This window comes from Euprymna scolopes, chromosome 34 (genome assembly GCF_053919585.1).
Source record: "Euprymna scolopes isolate OS-2025 chromosome 34, ASM5391958v1, whole genome shotgun sequence".
Taxonomy (NCBI): Eukaryota; Metazoa; Mollusca; class Cephalopoda; order Sepiida; family Sepiolidae; genus Euprymna; species Euprymna scolopes.
Genome location: NC_136515.1, coordinates 48,500,925 through 48,522,928, shown reverse-complemented (window position 1 = coordinate 48,522,928; position 22,004 = coordinate 48,500,925). Strand labels below are relative to the sequence as shown.

The 22,004-nt window shown below is 32.1% G+C and overlaps 1 non-coding gene across 1 annotated transcript; it reads left to right on the top strand.

Annotated features, from left to right (window-relative positions):
- The first annotated feature begins 219 nt into the window (after positions 1 to 219).
- Positions 220 to 338, top strand: LOC145259318 (5S ribosomal RNA). The gene has a single exon (XR_013864159.1). It is a non-coding gene; the product is annotated as a 5S ribosomal RNA (ribosomal RNA).
- Positions 339 to 22,004: the final 21,666 nt, after the last annotated feature.

Here is a 22,004-nt window from a genome sequence, read left to right as displayed (position 1 = left end):
TGCGGGGGGACGCGTGTGCGTGTGACACCGTTTGTATTTGTATTTGAGAGAGAGGAGATATTATTGTTTTGTAGTGTGGTGAAAGATAATAAGGTGTTTTTTAAAAGTGAAATTAATGGAATTGTAAAAGTAAAGTTTAATTAGCGAAAAGTGTGTTAAAGTAAATAGAGTAAAGGAATGAAAGTTTTGTTTGTATAGTTAAGATAATGTTTAATTTTTGTTTACGGCCATATCACGTTGAAAACACCGGTTCTCGTCCGATCACCGAAGTTAAGCAACGTAGAGCCTGGTCAGTACTTAGATGGGTGACCGCTTGGGAATACCAGGTGCTGTAAGCATTTCTCTTTTTCTTTTTTTTCTTTTTTTTTTATAAATTCAAAAAATGTTATTGTTTTTCATTGGAAAATCTAATTAGTTCAACTTTTTCTTTAATTCTAACAAATGTCAGCGTTCGCTCCCCGCATCCACAGCCGGAGACTTACTTTTAACGCTTCTACTTGAAGCCTGTGTATTTGGAATAAAATTCAAATCGCTTAAATATAGCAATTATGAGAGTAATCACACAATGCTGAAAACTATATTTTCTTTCAATGAATTTTCAAAGATAATAGGAACATTTTACAAGTCATCCATCGTGTAGTTGTTTTGGATAAGGAAAATAAAATACATCCTTAGCACTTGATATTCCGAAGCGGTCAACCATCTAAGTACTAACCAAGCTGGACGTTGCTTAACTGCGGTGATCGGGCGAGGGCCGGTGTTTGCAACGTGATGTAGCCGTAAGCGACCACCGAACATTAGACTAGAACCTTACATTTCCTACCTCACGCAATTTACTTATTTATTCACACACACTTTTTTAATAAGACATTTTTTTTTGTTTGCACTTTATTCCTTTGTGTCTGTTTTCTTTGTCTTTTTGGGGGAAGTAACCTAGTTCTAATTAGAATGTTTCCGTTAGCATTTTAAAATATACGTGCATTTGTTCATGCATTTGTTTATTTACAATTATGCTAACAAATATAGTTATTCAGACATCTACGCGGGTCATCTAAATATGCTTATATGTGCTCGCATTCTTTATTTTCAACGCTAGACTCGGCCGGCATCCCCTTTCCTTTGAGCTCCCAGTGGTGGTTAATCCATAGTAGAGTAAAACATAGTACGGCAATCCCTTACATGTAGACATATTTTACAGGTCGGCAAACAACCAGTATTTGATGAAAACAAGATATTGAGAATAAGTTAGTGGCAACAGCTCTTCAAGTGTATTTCATGTAGTTTTGCTATCATTGCGACCTATTTTTGACACAGAATATTTTCTAGTTGAACGAAGTCCTTTCTTTATTTATTTGGGGCCATTTTTCTATTTCAGCGATTTTGATGAAAAAAACATGTGTGTATAGTATAGAAGATTCCTTGATCTTTTTTTACAATGTTTGATGAATTTCCATGAACCATCGACATTGAGATAGGACAAAATAAAATGAGCGCGAAATAAATACACCTGACTTTGGAATGATACAAATCATATATACATATATATTGAATCGACCTGTTACGCACACCATTTGAAAAGGGAACATTTTTCCGAAATTAATAATGGAATACGTCGCATTGACTTACAAGTAACACATTTTACCATGCAACTGAATATATATATATATATATATATATATATATATATATATATATATACATATATATAATATATATGTATGTACTTATTGATTTGTAAATCGCCACTTGTTCTCGTCTCCTCTTACCAACAGCGACTATAATTCATTCCTCGCATTGTGACAGCCTTCTAAATCTCTTTTACACACCTATCCCACAAAATGCTTCAAGCAAACTAAATATCAATCCTATATATATATATATATATATATATATATATATATATATATATATATATATATATATATATGCATAATTATTTACTATAATAACTATTAAATAATTATATATACATAATTATTAAAATAATTATACATATGTATATATATATATATATATATATATATATATACTAAACGGAAATCAAATATTCAATACGAACGTATTTATTTAAAATGTGAATTCTTGTTTCAACACGTGTTTATGTACACTAAATTTGTACAAAAATTAAAAATAAATAAATAAAATTCATATTTTCTTTTTGTCAGTCTAAAAAACATATATCCAGACATGTTAAAACGGTTTCATTTTTAAATAAATCAGTTTACTGTTTCTCGTTTTCATTTTCGAATTATGCTTGCAAATGATCTTTTAATGTTATTATTTTATATGTATTAATAATTATGTTACTAGCATATTTAACAGTTCTAAATTGAGTAAATATCCCATACTAATCATATACATACGTACATACATACATGCATACATGCATACATATGTATATATATATATATATATATATATATATATATAAATTATATATCAAAGATATTGACATTTTTTGATTTAACATAAGACGATAAAATTAAAAGTAAAATGAATATTTTATTTTGCTTTAAGCATTGTATGTTGTGTGCAAGGAATTGTGTTTGAAGGCTATATCAAGTAAGTTTGTGGGATACTCTGTAAACACTAGTTTGTGTATAAAGGAATGATTACAATATTTTAAGTAATTATAGTAATTTTCGATTTCATTGCATTTATTTACCATCGTAATGTGCTGTACGCCTCAAATTTTCTCCCCTGATGAAGAGATTTTATTCTCGAAAATTAAGAAGATCAATATCTTCTATCTTGTATGACACATTATATTGGTAAATAAACGTAAAATAATTGAAAATTAATGAAATTCCTTCTCATATGTTCATTATTATTTCGTACACTAAATCGTATTGACGGTATTTTCTGACACACTCCATTGACATAGACTTCAAACCCAACCCCTTTTAACAAAATTAATAAGTTAATTATAAAATATATCTGCTGTATTTAGAGTATTGTATAGTTTTAATTCAGCATCTACCACGTTATAGTTACCTTACTTGCTTCAACGATGACTCATAAACACTGTGCTTCAGAAAAAGGGCAAGTGCGGTTACAGATAACGAAACACTGTATAGACTCATTAAGAAGTGTTGGTTCAGAAGTGATTGCGGTTTATGATTTACAACGCTTGCACTTTATTTCCAGAACGGAAAAATATTTTTAAATGATCACTGATAAAACTCAGAAGGCTATTATAACACTACTGAAGCAGTAATTAGAATAAACGCTTAGAAGAGAAACTATTTTCGTAATTGAGCAGTGTAAAAACAAAAAGACAAAAACAAAAGAAAACTCAGGAGTTCGCTAGAGTGCTACTATAAATAGGGGAAAAGGAAGATAAAAGACGTAAATGACACACGCCCCATCCCGTAAGTATATTTTCTTACAAGCAAAATACAATTCAAAACAAATATCGAAGATTAGAAAATAAATGAAATAAGATTTTTATGATAAAATTACGTGTTGCTAATGTTTTTTTTTTCTCATTAAATATTTAAAATATCACATATTACAAATTCATGTTTCCCTCCCCTAATCGATGCAATATATCAGAACGCCATGAAAAAAGCGTTTGGACATGGCTCCGCATTTCTTTAAGAGGCTTTGTCCGACACGTTTTATTTCGAAATTGCATTTGTATCGTTAAATTACGCCGAATATATAGACACCTTTTATTTTAGACGTACGTTCTATTGGTTCTTTAGTGATGCCCAAAATATTTTCTTTCATGTCCTCTGCCGAAGCAGATGGATATCTCGTGACTAAAACAAAATAAAATATTTTTCCCCAAATTATTTTACCTTATTTTGTGAAAAACCAGCTTCCGAAGCGTTAAAAATAAGACTACGTATAATTCGCTCTTGTAAAAAAAATTACACGTTCGACATATTACGATTTAGTAAATAATAACACTTCGGTCAAATTGGCACTATTAAATTTGAGAAAACTCATCCCCAACACTGTCCTATCGCCGCAATGTTGAATCTCTGGACCTGTTTTACACGTATTTTAATGGAATGTGCTCTGAATTCGATGCACTTGTCTCCCCCTTGATGTACATATCCTCGATAAACCCGCTTAGTAACAAAATCACACCCTTTCACTGTTGAAGTTTCCTTAAATGAAGTCTCTAGAAAGCTTTCTACCCTAGTAGTTTCTTCCCTCGAACAGCTACACTTTAGAATTCCCCTCCTGTTACCTATTCTTTTGAGTGTACTGAAATGCAGAAGTTTAAATGTAATGTAAACCAACATCTTGTTAATCTTTCCTAGACATGGTCCCATATAGTAGCCGCTTACGTCCAAGTGGCTATATGCCTTGTTAGAGGTGACCTTGAGTCAAAAAAGCATACCCCCTCAATCAATCTATATAACAAAGTAAGCCAATAGTTTTTAGTTTTACCGTCTCAATATCCGAATTCGAATCTCACACAAACGTAGATTCCATGAACAAAGCTTCTTTCTTAGAAGTGCACGCATGTGGAACTCTCTTCCGTTTGCCTGTTTCCCACCCGACTACAACTGGGATGTCTTCAAGTCCAACATAAATAAGGGCTTTATCAGAGCTCTATTACTAGCGATTACTACGATATTATCCTATTAATTACTGTACACACAATATCCCTTATCCCCGAGTGGCCCCCGGACCTTGATAATTGGTGACTTCCTTGTAAAAAAAATAAGGAGATTTAATTCGATATGTGTTTTATAGATTTAAAAAATGTTACATCGGTCGAAACGTTGTGAAAATAAAATTCAATATTAAAATAGTAGTACGCAGATAATATGTATGAGTAATCCCCATCTCAATAAGTCCGAAACCTTAAATGTTATCGATTTTAATGTAACATTCTGAAATGATATCATCATCGAATGTTAAAATATTCGAATCTAATTACCGATGCGTGAGCCGTTTACGTTTGAATTGTTATTTGAATGTCGTCGCTTTAATCTGAAATAGCACTTTCACTATGAACGGCCATTTTGGACGGACCTATGCTCTGTGTTATCTTCTCGTCCTTCTATCTTTTCTGCGGGAAAACCTTGTCAGTTAACAAAAATTGTCATCGACATGAATAAGCAAATCATTAAAATATGTCATTGATAATGAACACAAGATAGATAAGAAAAAAAAAACTCACTCGAAAAAAAAAAACAACAAAAAAAAACACTACAAACAATATTAAGGCAAAGATTAAATAGAATTCGGCCAGGATTGAAACTTCCATTTTACTAACAGAAGTTTAGGAAAGGAGAGAATTAAAAAAATTATAAGGCTCTTTGATTAGAATCAAGGTTTTAAAAAGGAAGTGAAATTTATATTACAAAAATGAAAAAAAAGGCAGTAAAAGTCAAGACCATAACATTAAATGATTATTATGATGATGATGACGATGATGATAATGATTCTGGCGAGGGGGGGGAAGAGTGAAAAGAGGAGGTGAGCCTGCCAAATTGTTTTTTGTCATTCCAGCAGTCATGATAATATTCTAACGCATTATTTGTCCCTCAGTCCTCATTTTTTAATGGGTGATTTTTCTGACAAAGGGCGAAGAAAAAGCTGTTTTCTAGGTTGGCAGTATTTTGCGCGAACAGTTGGCAGAGATGGCGGAAATTTTCTGTTTCTATGTCTATCCTTGTAGCCATGTCACTAGTAAGGGTGCTTCGAGGTAAACGTTTTATCTGGGCTGACGTTATCCGCCTGATAGTCAGGGTCCCGAACCGTTTTCGTGCTTTCCGGCTGACTACAATATGGATGTCTTCAAGTCTATCTTAAATAAGTTCTCGATGAGCCGTTCCATATAAGTTAACAAATTTACCGAATTTTCATTACTAATGATTACTATATTTTCAAATTTCTACTGCACACTCTTTATCCCTTATCCTTGAGTGGCCTCTTGGCCTTGATAATGTGGTGATGCCTGTGTAAAAAAAAGAAAAGATCAGATTAATGGATACAAGAAAGATGTTGAATAGAGATTGGTATGTTTGTATTAATTTAAAAAATCAAAATTCACTCATTATTAAAGTGGCTAAATCAAATGATGCCATTATAAAAGTGGCTAAATCAAATGATGCCATACCGTCGATTAAAACGTAATTCTTTAAATTATTGCGTCTGTAATATAAATCGCACCTGTCTGTTTAAATGTATGCATGTAAGTATGTATGTTTGTATGTCTCGCAAAAACTTTCGATAGGGGCGACGGATTTTCACGAGATTAGTATCGTTTTGGAGCTCATCCCTTCGGACGAAAATATCGAAAAATTGACTAAAAACATTAATCCACCCTAAACTGGGAACTTTTCTAAGGGAAGGGGTCGTTTTTTCGCCGATATTTTCGAAAGTTATTTTCTTTTTTCGATTGACTAGCCTTAATTTAAATATTCGTCACATCTGGTTTGGCGGTGGGCCCAACAGCAAAGACGTCACGTTTTTTTCACGTTCTTTTTCTCCTTCGTGGTACAGGCTTGAGCCTACCTGTCTAATTCCCCTTTTTTCTTGCTCAACATACACGGCATAACCCCCGGGCCACGCCGGATGACCAGGCTAGCCTTACACAGTCGTCGTCAAGAGACTGTCATCATTTAAGATCAGCAGATACATTAAAATCGACTGTAAATTTCGAATGCTCTGAACGTATATATATACATATATATATACATATATATATATATATATATATATATATATATTCCTTGAAGCATTGTTGGTAAAGAAATATATAGAGTTTTTTTAAAAGCCAAAAACAATGCGGAGAAAGGGACCTCTCTTTTTCAAAATAGAAGACAAAAAAGAGAAGTCCCTTTCTCTCGAAATTAATCAACGTTCCATACCACCCACGGACTTTACATACACCGGACATACCAGCAACTTGGTTATAAATAATTATACATTGAGGTGAAGAATGATAGAGGAATAAACGGCTAGGCACTCCTCTACTCAAGCATACCTGTCTACATTTGTTTGTTTTTCAATTCTTTACTTTCATGATTCCGGTCTTTCTCTGCATTGTTTTTGGCTTAATATATATATATATATATATATATATATATATATATATATATATATATATATATATGGTTAGTTCTATTGTATGGTTGTGACAGCTGGATAATCGCAAACAGCACGGGGAATAGACTAGAGGCAATTGAAACAACTTGGTTCCTGGGGAGAATTTTGAAGATATCCTGGACAACAACAAAAAAAATACAAGAGGTATTAGAAATAACAAACACAGAAAGGTCTCTAATAAAAACAGTATAAGAAAGATAAATGAGATTCATGGATTATGTCTTCAGAAAAAGCGGAATAGAACAAATTATTTTTGACGGAAAATATCGTGAATAGAAGAAGCAAATGACGACAGCTAGAAACATACGTTGAGAATCTTAATAGATGGGCAGAGTGTATTATCACTTCTGGATACTACACTTTACATTTTTTTCTCCTCGGTTAGGAGAAATTCTTCATGATCAAGGCAAATTTTATTTTGGTTCCAATCCACTACTCATAAAATATAAAAATAATCATAACTTTCCAAATAGTTATTTAAATTCTACAAAATTCAGAAAAACAAAGCGCATTTTTATGCTCTTCCAGTGTACCAAATTTCACTTCTCTGCGTTCCATAGTAATTTATTGACTTGCAATAAAGCGATTCGCAGGGTTTAAGTAAGCTGATTTTAGGGGCTGTAAAATTTAGGTTTACAAGTCATTTTCTGTCAATTGCAAATTTAGGAATTATCTGTTACTTTGAGCTTAGCTTGGTTTGGCAATTCATCAGGTGATTCCAGCAGGAGGAAACCATATCCCACAACATAGCGCGCGATACGATAAATTTATTGATAGAACCATTGAAGGAATGAATAATATTACTAACCCCCTTCTTTCTGCAATTTAACTCCGTTAGCTTATTTTACGATCCTCATCTAAAAGATTCAGTTTAACATTATTTACATTTATTCAAAATGTATTGCAGAAAGTTGCATTTAAATTGTTTTAATTTTTTTTTAAATAAACTCTTCACGATTTTTTAGCATTTTTGTTTTAATTTTAGAATATATCCTTAAAATAAATTATATATTTTTAAAAAAATACCATATAATCTATTGAGTTAACTAATAAAAAAAATAATATTTCTATTATTTGGATTCTTCAGACTTTAGTTCTAATTTTCAGTGTCATTTCACAACGTTTCGGTCGATGTAACCGCCGAGCTTATTCATGTGAATCGTGTCGAACTCGTGAATGTTTCCGTCGAACAGGCGTTTGGACGGAATTTTGTAACGGAATATTTATTTACATCACGGGGTTAGCATGCTCTTGTTCCGTCAGCCATGACAAGATAGAGGCACTAAGTAATTCGAAACTGTATTATTGTCCTCAAGCATAAAGGTTATGTTCTCAGCGTGGGCGATTTAAAAATACAATAGCGAATTATCCATGCTCTCCTCTGTAAAATAAATAAAGGGGACCGTTCGAAATACCGTTCGGATTTCCGAGTCCGGCAGAAATATTTCCGAGTTGGACAAGACACGCTTAAAGAAGGCCGAAGTTTACATCAAATGAAACGTAGGGAAAATGATACTCAGTATGAGAGCAGTAGTCCGATGAATCCAAATAATACGAATAAACCATCATCTCAAAAATTAAGAAACGTAAATTGTGACATATCAAACATCTATAATATAAAGTGCTAAAATATGTTTTAATGTATGTATGTATGCATGTATGTATGTATGTCTCATTTACTTTCTAGAGATGCGGCGGATTTTCACGAGATCGGTATTATTTTGATGGACGAGCCTTCGGACATCAACAACTGAAATATTGGCCAAAAACACCAATCCTTCCACTTCAACTGAACACTTTCCTATAGGGAGGGGTAGCAAAATATAGTTTCTTCGTGACAATTTAGCCAAACACGCATATCAACTTTGCCACTTGTTCGTTTGTTTTGTTTTCATTTTTCCAGCACGTTTACTGTTTTTTTTTGTTTTTGTTTTTATCCGATTTGTAAAATACGTTGTAACATCATTCGCTTATTCTTCACGTTCGCTGTTTTTTAAAATTATTATTATTTAAACAGGATTATTACGTTAGCTTGTGCTTTATTTTCCATTTTGTTTTGATTTCAACCCCCTACATGCACACCTCCATAGTACCCCTCTAGTAAATAATAAAACTTAAATAACATTTGTAAAAGTTCGATATTTTTTAAACTGAAAAATAAGAAGAAAAAAAATTCGTGAGACGATTTGAAAATGATTCTCAAATCGAAATGCGTAGTTGTTGTTATATTACTTTCCGGCAATTTTACTTTAAATTCTGATGGTAATTATGATGTCATCTTTAAAATAATAGAGTATTAAATGATACTGGAAAATGTTTTAAAATAAAATACAAATATTTTCTCCCAAGAAAAAGCTTTACATACACGCAGTTATTGATGATTCCATATAAAAATTAATAACATTAAATTAGTATTTTTCTTTTTTAAAGTAAATTTCTATTTATGTTGGTCGTATTTTAATTATTTTGTGCTCTTTTGTCGTCTTACGCGTTTGCTTGTTGGTTGGTTGGTTGTTTTTGTTTTACGGCATATCAATCCTTTTTAGTTTATTTAATGCCGAATGCAGTGATTTTGAAGAATTTTTTTTTTAATAGATTACATTTTTTTCAAGTCGGTTTCTATTAAACCCATAGTTGGGACCCTACCAGGTACTACCACTCCGGGTCAGAGTAAGCCTGGGAGCAATGGCAATAAAAGTGTGGCTCCACACTCTCCAAAACTATCAAGTTGGGGCCTCACAATTGGATACAGTTTAAGGGCATATCAAGGACCACGTTTTCCTATATATATATATATATATATATATATATATATATATATATATATATATATATATATATATATATATATAAAGCTGACTGTGTGTGTGTGTGTCTGGTCACGAATAGGCTCCTATATAGTTGACTATTTTATAAAAACTGATTACATACAATGAGAGAAGATGTATCGAGACACAGGAATGGCTATGTTTGATCTGGCAAAACGGTGGTTCATTAAAATTGTGGGGTCTGTTTTCGAGTCTGGTCCACAAAATATGGAAATAAAAAATTGAAAAATTAAAAAAAAAGAAAGTATTTTTGATATAGATGTACATAATAATACTTTGATAAGTATGTTTTAACTTAAATAGGGATGGTATAATAAAATTGTTGGATATGTGTTCGCGCCTGGCCTCCATAGAATAGAAATAGGCACAAACTTTAATAAAGACTTTTCAAATCTATCTGCGTACGTATACTTTGATAATTATGTTTCAGTTTGAAGAAATATTGTATTATAAAATTATGGGGTGGTTGTTCGCACCTGAACTCCATAGAATGGAAATATGTCACAACGTTTAACAACGTTTGTTAAATATAGATCCACAGAATATTGTGATAAGTGTTTCAGTGTGAAACAGTCATGGTATAATAAATGATGGGGTTTATCTATTTTACTTTTACTTTCATAATATTTTGCTTTGGTTTTGATATCCCCAAAGTCAACCCAAATTTACAACCCTTCCTTTTCATAACCTATCATACTTTTATAAATCAGAGTCCATTTTCTGTAGGCTGTATTTGAACCCAGTCAACGACGGGTACATTTGCTACTATATATATATATATATATATATATATATATATATATATATATATATATATATATTTTGTTTTAGAAAAACCAAGACATGAATATATATATAAGGGGTGAATATAAAAGTAGGCCGTCGGGCGTTGCCCGGTCGTAAAAAACGCATAAATATTTTTATTTAAAGTCATACAGAAACTGAGTAGTGTGTATGCGAATATTATATTTTGTTCCGAAAGGTTAACTTCTCGTAAGTAAAAAAAAAACAAAAAAACAAAAAAATAACGATCCTCGAGCTGTGATCGAAAGGAAAACCTAAAAAGATCGGTTCAATTAATATAACCATTAATCGAACTTAACACGATATACAACGACTTAAATATGTTTTTCTTAATTTTCCTCTTACCTCATTGTTCGAATTATATACTAAAGTTACGTATAACTTTTATACGTCACCTTTAATTATATATATATATATATATATATATATATATATATATATAGTAATTTATAAAATATATATGGCGATTAAGCTACACTGAATACTCGGCGTTTCATCCACTCTAGGAATCCTAAGGCTTATGCGCGAATTCTGTGGTTTTTTATCGTTTTTATATAAAAACAATAAAAACGATAAACAACCACAGAATTCGCGCATAAGCCTGAGGAGTCCTAGAGTGGATGAAACGCCGAATATTCAGTGTAGCTTAATCGCCATATATATTTCATAAATTACTAACTAATTCTACCTACGTATTGAGCACTTTTGAAGTAAATACTTAAAGTTCACGCATAAATCTATACTTTCGTATATTAATTTTATGTGAGTAAATTAAGTAGTTATATATATATATGTATATATATATATATATATTAAATGAAAGGTGTCAAATAAAAGTTATATCATTTTAGATTAAGAAAATTTTGTGTATGTTTATGTATGTATGCGTGTGTGTGTAAATATTATTATATACGTATACATGTGTATATAAGTGTTTGGAGAGGGTATTGGTGTATGAGTGTATGTACATATATGTATATATGTATATATATATATATATATATATATATATATATATTTGTATACTCCTATTTTTATGCATGCTTGTATATATGCCTGTGTATATGTGCGTATGTGTGTATGTATGCATTTTTTGGGACCGACCTTGTGCCTTACTAAACCCTGTATTTCTATCTCCCTCTTTTCCTCATACAGGCACGAAGGTACACGCAAACACACACATGTGAAGAGAAGAAATCACAGATTAAGCAACGCAAAATGCTCAGTTTTACACACATGCATGCATGCACGCACTGACCCACACACGTCCAAAAAAGAAAAAAAAAACATCCATAAAAATAGTCACCAAATAGATAAAACACCTCCAACTCACCAAAGGAACACAAGTCGATTGAACTCTTATATATATATATATATATATATATATATAAATATATATATATATATATGTATGTATACATATGCATATATATGTATGCATATATATGTATATATATGTATGCTTATATACACGTATGTATATATGTATATATATATGTATATATTCATATATATGTATCTATATATGTATATATATGTATATGTATGTATATATATATGCACGTATATATATGTATATATATATGTACGTATATATATTTATGTATATATATTTATGTATATATATATATATGTATGTATGTATGTACATATATATTTATGTATGTATGTATATATATATATTTATTCATGTATGTATATATATTTATGTATGTATATATATTAATATATGTATATATATATTTAGTTATGTATGTATATATTTATGTATATATATATATGTATATATTTATGCATATATGTATGTATATATGTATATGTATGTAAGTATGCGTGTATATATATATATATATATATATATTTATGTAGGTATATAAATATTTATGTATGTATATATATATATATATACTCGGGTTTTTTTATATGCAAAAGTAATGGACTAATGAATTCAACGAGGTTGTTAGATAGTGCTCAATAAAAAGAGCTGATAATACTTGTTTATTGTTATATAAACATGCTCACATCCCGCTGCTACAAATAGCCACTTGTTTCAATCAAACAACAGATATCATCAGGCAGCGACTTGACTATTCAAAAGTTCAATGAATAATCTATAATATATATATATATATATATATATACATGTATATATCTATGTATGTATGTAAGAAAGTAAGTCTTTACGCATAATATCGAATTTTTAATCAAACAAATGGTTGAAACCATTGCCAAAAGGAAAAAAAAATATGATGGGGAAAAAAGAAATCTGCTTGATTCGAAACCTTAACCCTGATCTAATAATTATTTTTTAAAAAACACACATTTTCAACTGGTCAAAATTATAAGACCACTTTAATAAAATCTGCTAGTTTTGGAAAAATGAATACGAAAAGCTCCTTATGTTACTAAAAGCAACTTGTTAGTGGATAAAAAAAACAACATATTACTAAATTATAAATGGCAAAAAGGAAACCATTATCAGAGTTTGAGAGAGGAATGATCCTGTAGCTTAATAGGGGTTGGTTTGTACCAGGACTATATATATATATATATATATATATATATATATATATATATATATATATATATATATATATATATATATATATACAGTAATATAGTAATGTAATCAATATAACTACGGAGAATATATATCTGATATCCAATAATACTTTTTAAGTCTATTCGATTCATTCGTCATTCTTTATTTTCTCACTAGTTAATCTATTTTACTATTATTCGACCATAATTCTCTAACCTTAATGGACGTTATTCACCTTATTGAAGTAATCGTTTCCCATCTGTGTTTTGTTCACATTTCATCAACGCCGACTCAGACCCGATCCTCTAATCAACCTCTGCAACATTTTATCGCAAATGCCAACTCCCCTAATGATTTTTCTCATATATATAAACGTCAATAAACTTTCCCTTTTAGCTTTTATTTTATTTGTGCCATAAATCCTGCTTCTGTCCTACTTATCCCCTTTCAAAGTATGCCAGATTGATTCTAATGAAACGCACCGCGTGAGATGACCGGTTAGGATTCTTTTTGTTGTTGTTGTTGTTGTTGTGATATATTTATTCATATAAAAAAAAAGAGTCGAATGCTTCTAAAATGCGTCCGTTCATCAACGCCCTTAGCGTAAGGATTATACTTAGAAACATACGCGCACTAAGAGAAATGTTTCGAGGAAACGATAATTTCATTCACCAACGAAAATGATAAAATTAAGCAGGAAAAATGAATAAACAGTGTTTCAAGCATACACTCTCAACACCATTCGATATACGCACTTATATCTATAAATTTGAACATTATAAAGCCAACTTTGAATTTTATTTCGGTAACTTCATAACTATTGGTAGAGATGGTTTAAAAATGTGAATGCGCCAATCGACTGTACGACTAATAAAACAGACACAAGGCAAAGAAGTAATTACAATGGCAAAGAAGCAAGACAAAGACAAATGTTCGCTTAAAAACAATAGGATATCATGTTATATTGTTTACGAAGTAAAAGGGCAAAGATATGGTAAGTGTACTGGAAGCTCGAGAGAGAAGGGGATCCACTGGAGTTAGAATTAATGCGTCCCTTGGTTTAGGATGGATAACGTACCCCAGGTTGATACGAGTTGTATATGCAGTGGCTGATGCTGAAACTAGTAGCCAAATGCCAGTGAGCACTAGAACAGTTAGATGGGCCGCAATGGACACTGCTAGGGGTAGCTGGACATCACTAGCCAATGGAGTAGGTAGCTGAACGTCAGTGGCTACTGATGCAGGCAGTTTTACGTATGTGAGCACTGGATAGGAAGGAACTAGAGCGGCAGGCTGTGAGGTGGAATAGCAAAGAGGCAGAGAGTTGAGTGTGCATCGCATTCTGGCAGTTTGTGCATCGCCTAATTAGTTTGTTGTGTAACCATGAAAAGCACTGTTTGGGTATTGTTTTTGCTGCCCCTGGCCCACAGGGCGACTGGCAACGCAAAGTTTACTCTGGTCATCAAGACAGGAGTACTCCTACCTTCCAAGCCGAGATGGTATTTATTTGCTCCCCCACCGAGCAAATTAGGCACAAGGCCGATTTTTAAAGTGAGGAGTGAAGGGGAAATGGGGACCAATTCCCGGGGAGTAGGGGAGCTGGATAGTGACAATTGGTATGAAGCGTTGCCCCTACATTGACCAAGGTCTTATGTGGGGTTTCCCCCACATATGGTCTTTGCTTGCAGTATCTGCGGGAACAGATACTACAATGTGATCTTGTCACCCGGGCCACCTTACCTTCCAAGCCGAGATGTACGATTTGTTTGAGAAGTCGCTTGACTCTTGGAAAACAGTCCATGCTACTAGCGACGGTGCGGAAAAAAATGTCAGATGTCTATAATTAATTTTTGATGTGATTTCATACACGCAAAAGTTACTATGGCGTTTTTTGCACGTATATAGTTTATTATTCGCTCAAGAATAAAACGTGTTATTTGTATTCTTTACGATTAAGGGAGTTTGTGTTTTTTTCTTTATTCTTGCAGGGTTGTTGCTATGCATAGCACGTGTGCTCATGTCGGATTTCTGGGAGTGTCGGTCTGGTATTTGCCTCTACCTACCAGCGTCTTTTCTTTACAACATTAAAGTGGTAAGCTGGTACACCACATCACTCTTACTGCATTCATTTTGTCATTTAGTACTCGCAGTCCATGAGCGATGATTCTGGGAAAGGTGAAAAAGTAGCTGTTTTATAACGTAGAATATATCTATATAATACATATCGTTGGCTTTGTCTTTGTACCTTCAGTCTTTGTACGTTACCAAATTTTACCATTTTCCCAAAATGCAAAAAGAAAACAGTGTAATCGACCAACAGACATATCATTTTATACTTATGCGTGACTTATTTCAAGATTAATCGTAACAGACCTACAGCATATTTATTTGCGTTGTAATTTTTAAATTAAAACCTAAAAAGTTAAAAAGCTCGAAAAACGGGAATTGTATCAGTATAATGAGCGATCTTTTGTGCTCTAAAATATATTTTTCTATGAAGTCACCACCATTCTCAATGTAGTTTTATCAGCCTCTTCTGATGCGTCTAGCGGAGAGGTCCGGACCGCGCTTTGTCATCTCTGTCACAACTTTGAAATCGATCAAACCGCGCTGACATAAATGGTATAGGCTTTGTAAATGTTCAACAGGCGCCGGCGTATACGGATAGGTTCAATTTTTCTACTTGGAGGAATACAATTAGGTATCTCTGCTTGTGACGCAATTCCATGACAGGGGTTGGTTTTTTAGAGTCTAAAATTGTCAATATATGCAACAGAGTAATTGAACTTCCAGTCATCATAACAATGCAATTTGCAATCCCCTCTGATTCATTCGGGCGCGACCACCCCCCAAAAAAACGAATTACTTTCGGAACAGCCCTCATATATATATATATATATATATATATATATATATATATATATATATATATATATATATATATATATATATATATATATATTAGGCCTTGCTTGAAGATGCAAATGCTATGCGAACATGAACCGTCATAGACTAACAGCATATAATTTATAACCTTTTATATTATAAACTAGCATGGGTGCCTGCCTTTTCCCGGATATGTGGAGGTGTATTTTGAGCAAAAAAAAAAAAAAAAGCGGATAATTTTTTAAAATTTGACCCTTATTATGACCCCTTAAAATTTATTGTTTTGGGCTCAACGCAAGTTAGCAAGGTAGATCCTTGTCCAACGAACTTATATCTAAAATTTCAAGTGTGTAGACCCAAAATTGTTTGAGTAGTTTGGTAGAGTTCTCAAAGGTCAAATCGTTGAACTTTGACCCATTTATCGCAAATTTCTGGCCAAAAACCGATCACATCGATTTTCCCAAATCTCAGTACCATGTATATCAAATTTCGAGCCTGTAGACTAAAGATTTACAGATTTATTGCGTAGGGAAATGTACACAGACACACAAACACGTTCACTTTTATAGATATACTAGCATTTCAGCCCGGCGTTGCCCGAGTGTTTGGATGTGTATGTTGAGCAAAAAAAAAAGTGGTAGTAGGAAGGCAGGCTCGAAGCCTACTGCAAAGGAGGAAAAGAACGAGGTAAAAACTAATGTTTATGCTGTTACGACCACCGCCAAACCGGAAACGAAATTTTTAAAAATTAAAGCTAGACAATCACAAGGAGAGGATAACATTAAAAAATATCGGTGAAAAAAGTGACACCCCCTGTAGAAAAGTGCCTAGTTGAAGGGGAAGATAATGTTTTTAGCCAATTTTTCGATATTTGTCGTATGAAAGATCGAACTTTAAAACGATACTGATCTTGGTAAAATCCGTCGCCTCTATTGAAAGTTTAAGGCAGACATGCAAACAGACATACATACATACATCTTTATATTGATAACTAAAAATGTTCGACCAAAACTGATGATAAAGCTTGCCCTATCTATGAACAACCTTTATGTAAAATATCAAATATTTAGACCAGAAATTGTCTGAGTAAATTGGTAGAGACCGCAGAGGTCAATTTTTTTTACTTTGACCACTATTATGACCCCTTAACATTTAGTGTTTTGGGCTCAAATCAAGTTATTAAGTTACATCCATGTCCAAGGAACCTATATCTTAAATTTCAAGTGCGTAGACCCAAAATTGTCGGAGGAGTTTGATAGAGTTATCCAAGGTCAAATCGTTAAACTTTGACGCCTTAGTCGCCAAATTTCTGGCTAAAAACCGATACATCGATTTTTCCAAATCGCAGTACTCTGTATATCAAATTTCGAGTCAGTAGACTAAAAAATGACAGAGTTATTGCGTAAGGAAATGTACGTAGACACACAGACACACATACACGTTCACTTATATATATATATATATATATATATATATATATATATATATATATATATATATATATATATAATATTTTTGCCAGGCACAAGGAAACGGTATAAATCAATGCATGATGATTTCAAACTTACGCGTGACAGACCGAACAACTGTACGTAATTCCTACACTCTCTATATGTGTACATATAAACGCAAATTCCATGAACACATAGAACTGCCCGCCTGTGGAACTGTATAATGCGGAGCTGCTTTCCAGCTGACTACAACATTGCTCTTTTGAAGTCCAATTTGAACAAGTTCTTGTAGAATTGTCCCCTTAAACAATCAAATTCTTTTCAGTTTCTATGACTACCAATTATTGCGTTCGGGTTTAACCGACTAATTTACTCATTAACTCTAATCCTCGAGCGACACCTAATCTTTAATGTATGGCCACTCACTTGTAAAATATGAAAAAGTAAAGTTCATTAGATTAATAAAAATACTAACCCTAACCCTAACCCTGACAAGCGAAGGAGCATTCTTTTGCAAAGGCTCTCCTGACAGGCCGCCAAAATTATATTTCAAAGCTTAATATGACATCCTGACGGAAATAGTATTACAAACACAAGTTTGTAAAAGCGACAAGAATTAATTTTTAGGCATGATAGACTAACAAAAATGCTTGTATTATGTGGATTCGTCAGCCTACTGTTCCTATCTTCAATGTTATTTTCTCAACGTTTCAGCCGATATAACTGCCGACCTTCATCAATTATATCTTGTAGAACCCTGGAATGTTTCTGTCGAACACGGTAATTGTTCTGTTTGACACAGTCATCTTTCTGACAAACTCGGTAATGTTCAAGGGATTTCGACCGGAAGCTTTTATTTAATACCTATGGTGTCATTCCCGCGTTTTTTCATTCTAATTGGGTAAAAGTGTTAAATAATTTGCAATTATATTTTTTTTCAGTACAGCCAAAACTAGGAATTAAAACTTTCAACACCCGAAAGAGTATACCTTACAACTAAGCTTTAGCAAGTAGTTTATCAACTACACCACACATGCTTACGGCTTTCCAATTTCGCAGAATGATTGCTGAGTTCGACAAGATATATCTGAAGAATATCGGAGGTTACATCGAACGAACTGTTGTGCTGATAACACTGAAGATCAGAGCCTGATTCCGAATAAGCAAAATAATACAAACGACCAATACTCATCTAAAAAATTCAGAAAACAAAAATGCTATTTCAAAATAAAGCATGACAGACAGATTGATATAGTATTTCCAAATAAATTGTGACAGACCCGCCAAAACGCTATTTAATTATTACATTTTAAAAATATAGAAGATTTTGTAGTGGAATTGACGTATTTGCGAGATGTATTGAGACAATCTACGCGGTTATTGGTTGAAACTCTATTTTACATATTGCTGTGACAGACAAATTAAGACAGACAGCCCCTATTGATTGTTGTACGCATCTATAATCAGGCGCGTCACCTCTCACCTGCGTTTTAACGAAGGGGATTCTGTTTTTAACTTGAAGCGTTACAGACCGCCTGACGTACTTAGCCTCTCCGCAAGATCTAAGGACGAACTCCCGGGTGTTAGGAACAACACTTTCAACTATCAATGACTTTTATGACTAATTTTCTGACAAACTTCTGTTTTTTTTTATTACTACAGTAATCGAAGTAATAACCCGTTTCGACTGATTTAACGCCCAATTAGTGCTCATCAGGGGAGAAATAGAAAAAGTTATAGCATCCCAAACTTTTCTTCTGATAAACGTTTGTTTTTAATAACGTTCGTCGTTATTTAAAATTAGCTTTTTATGTTGGCGCGTTTTGACTCGTTTTTATGCGCTTCTTTGCCTCCATACGGCATGTCCGTCTCTCTATTTCCCGTTCCGTTGTTTGAAGTTCTTCTCATAGCTTTTTTATGCGGATTTTCCTTTTTTTTTTTTTTTTTTTTTACTTTATCTAACTTTGTTTCGATCCTTATCGGTGAGACTAATTTTTCCCTCGCGATTTTTTTTTTCGTCATTATAATTAACACGTTTTTCCTTTCAGTATTGCACTAAAACAAATATTAATAAAAGAATTTTATGATAGATCCTTTAAGTTAGTCATTACCACTTTGCATCATGGTGACGAATCGGCAAAGAAGCCTTCACATCGGTCACTACTATGATGGGTTACGTATTAGAATAAAACGTGATTAAACATTTGGCATAAATCCTGTTAATGTCCAATTTACACCTGCTATATTTGCAGAAGGGGGGCATTTAAATGTAGTTACCAGAACAAAAATGTGATAAGCAATAAATATACAACAAATAAACGTAACCAAACGCAGGATAAGTTGTTCTATCTGAAAAAGTTTGTGTTCTAACATATAAACGTTTTTTTTTTTGTTGCTAGAAAAAAAAAAACAGAAACATATTTAAATGTAGCTTACATAAGTTAAACAACCTAAACATTGAATATGCAACAAGAGGATTTAGCAAGATATTTTATTCTTCTCCCTACATGGAGAAGTGTTTTTGTGTATTTTCTCATATCTGAAAGCGTTTTTCTTTGTTCAGAGCACAGCTGTATCTCAGTTTAATTAAAGCAAACTATGAATCGTTGCGATTAGAATTGTAGGTAATCCTTAATAATCCCTCAAAAATTGAAAATTAAACGAAATACTGGTAAAGAAATTTGCACGTGATTATTATTTATTATTTATTATTTATTTAATGTGTTTGTTTATGTGTTTATTTATTATTTATTTAATGTGTTCGTACCAGTATTTCATTAATGATTTTTGGACGATTATTCAGCGTCGTTGTGTATTGCATATTGATAGCATGTTTTATTTTAGTTTTAACTGGTTCTCTTCTACCTACACAGAAAAGTTTATCTTTTTGTGAACATATTTTGGAGTGTTTCTATTTTTTTTTAAAACAATGGTAATCGTCAATATAACAAAAAAAAATAGCTACCATTAGCATTGCACATTTTCCTTAATAATCACTCAGAAATTACAATAACAAAAAGAATGCTAGAGAATCAGATATGCTTACCATAGCCGACATTTAACGAGTATGCTCTCACGAATATTGTTAGTGAAATAAAAAAAAGAATCTTGACAGGCCGTTTCAGAGTCCATAGAGAACTCTCTCGCTCACCCACACACACAAAAGCGCAGTATATATATACATATATATATGTATATATATATATGTATATATATATATATTATACATATATATATTATACATTATATATATATATATATATATATATATATATATATAAGTACTTATAAAAAAGTATGCTTATCTCTGTTAGTTTACAAAATTTATGCGCTGAGATTGTAGAAAGTAATGCGGGGGAGAACTTGATATTTAACTACCACCTCAAAATACAAACATATATAAAATATTTTAAAACGATGATATCATGATATCAAAACATATTAAAATAATTTCTCTAAAAAAGATACGGTAATTCCTCGTAGAAGACTACCATAACCACAGAACAGATACTATACTATATCTCAACAAGTAAAGGAGGATGTAATTATAAGGAGCATGATTGTGAAAAATTAAAAATTTTAAAGCACTACATAAAAAAAGATGATGGTTGCATGGCAACATAGTGGCTACGTTTATACACACACAAATATATATATATATATATATATATATATATATATATATATATATATATATATATATATATATATTTAGGCAGCTTTTTTTTTCATTCAAGCAAATATTATTAAATGCAACGGAGACACATCGCTTTATGATCCTTTCTTTTTAATTTTTCGATTTTCCGTATAATCTTTTTATATCAAAATCAAAAAAATATTAATAAAAGTTCCATAGTTGTTGCTGTCATGAGCGTTTTCGATTCGTCCGCGAATGATCTTCCGGTGTTGAAGTAAAAGTGCGAAGAAGCGAAAATGAAAATTTAATGTGAAAACTAAAATATACAGTAAACGGCGTTAGGTGATGATAAGTTAAAATATATAGAGTCGATGAAAAGTCGATTAAAAATATACACCAATTAAAAATTCGATTATTAAAATCAGCAAGTTCGTTGACACTCTTAAGGAAGTCCGTCAACTACGAACTACGCAAGACATTTTAGAACATTACCGCTTTTCTCGAATACAATATCATTTATAGTAGGTTGAACTATCCTAGTATATGACGCTTCAAAAATTTTAAATTTTTAATATATATATATATATATATATATATATATATATATATATATATATACATAAAATTTTAAATATATACATATATATTATGTATAGGGTGACCCCCCAAAAAACAAAAGCTAAATGGAGGCCATCTAGAACATATGCTGTAGAACGGAGAAAAAAAGGCCAAAGACATTAGGGTTTTGATGTGATGTTTTGAATATAATAAACTAGTTA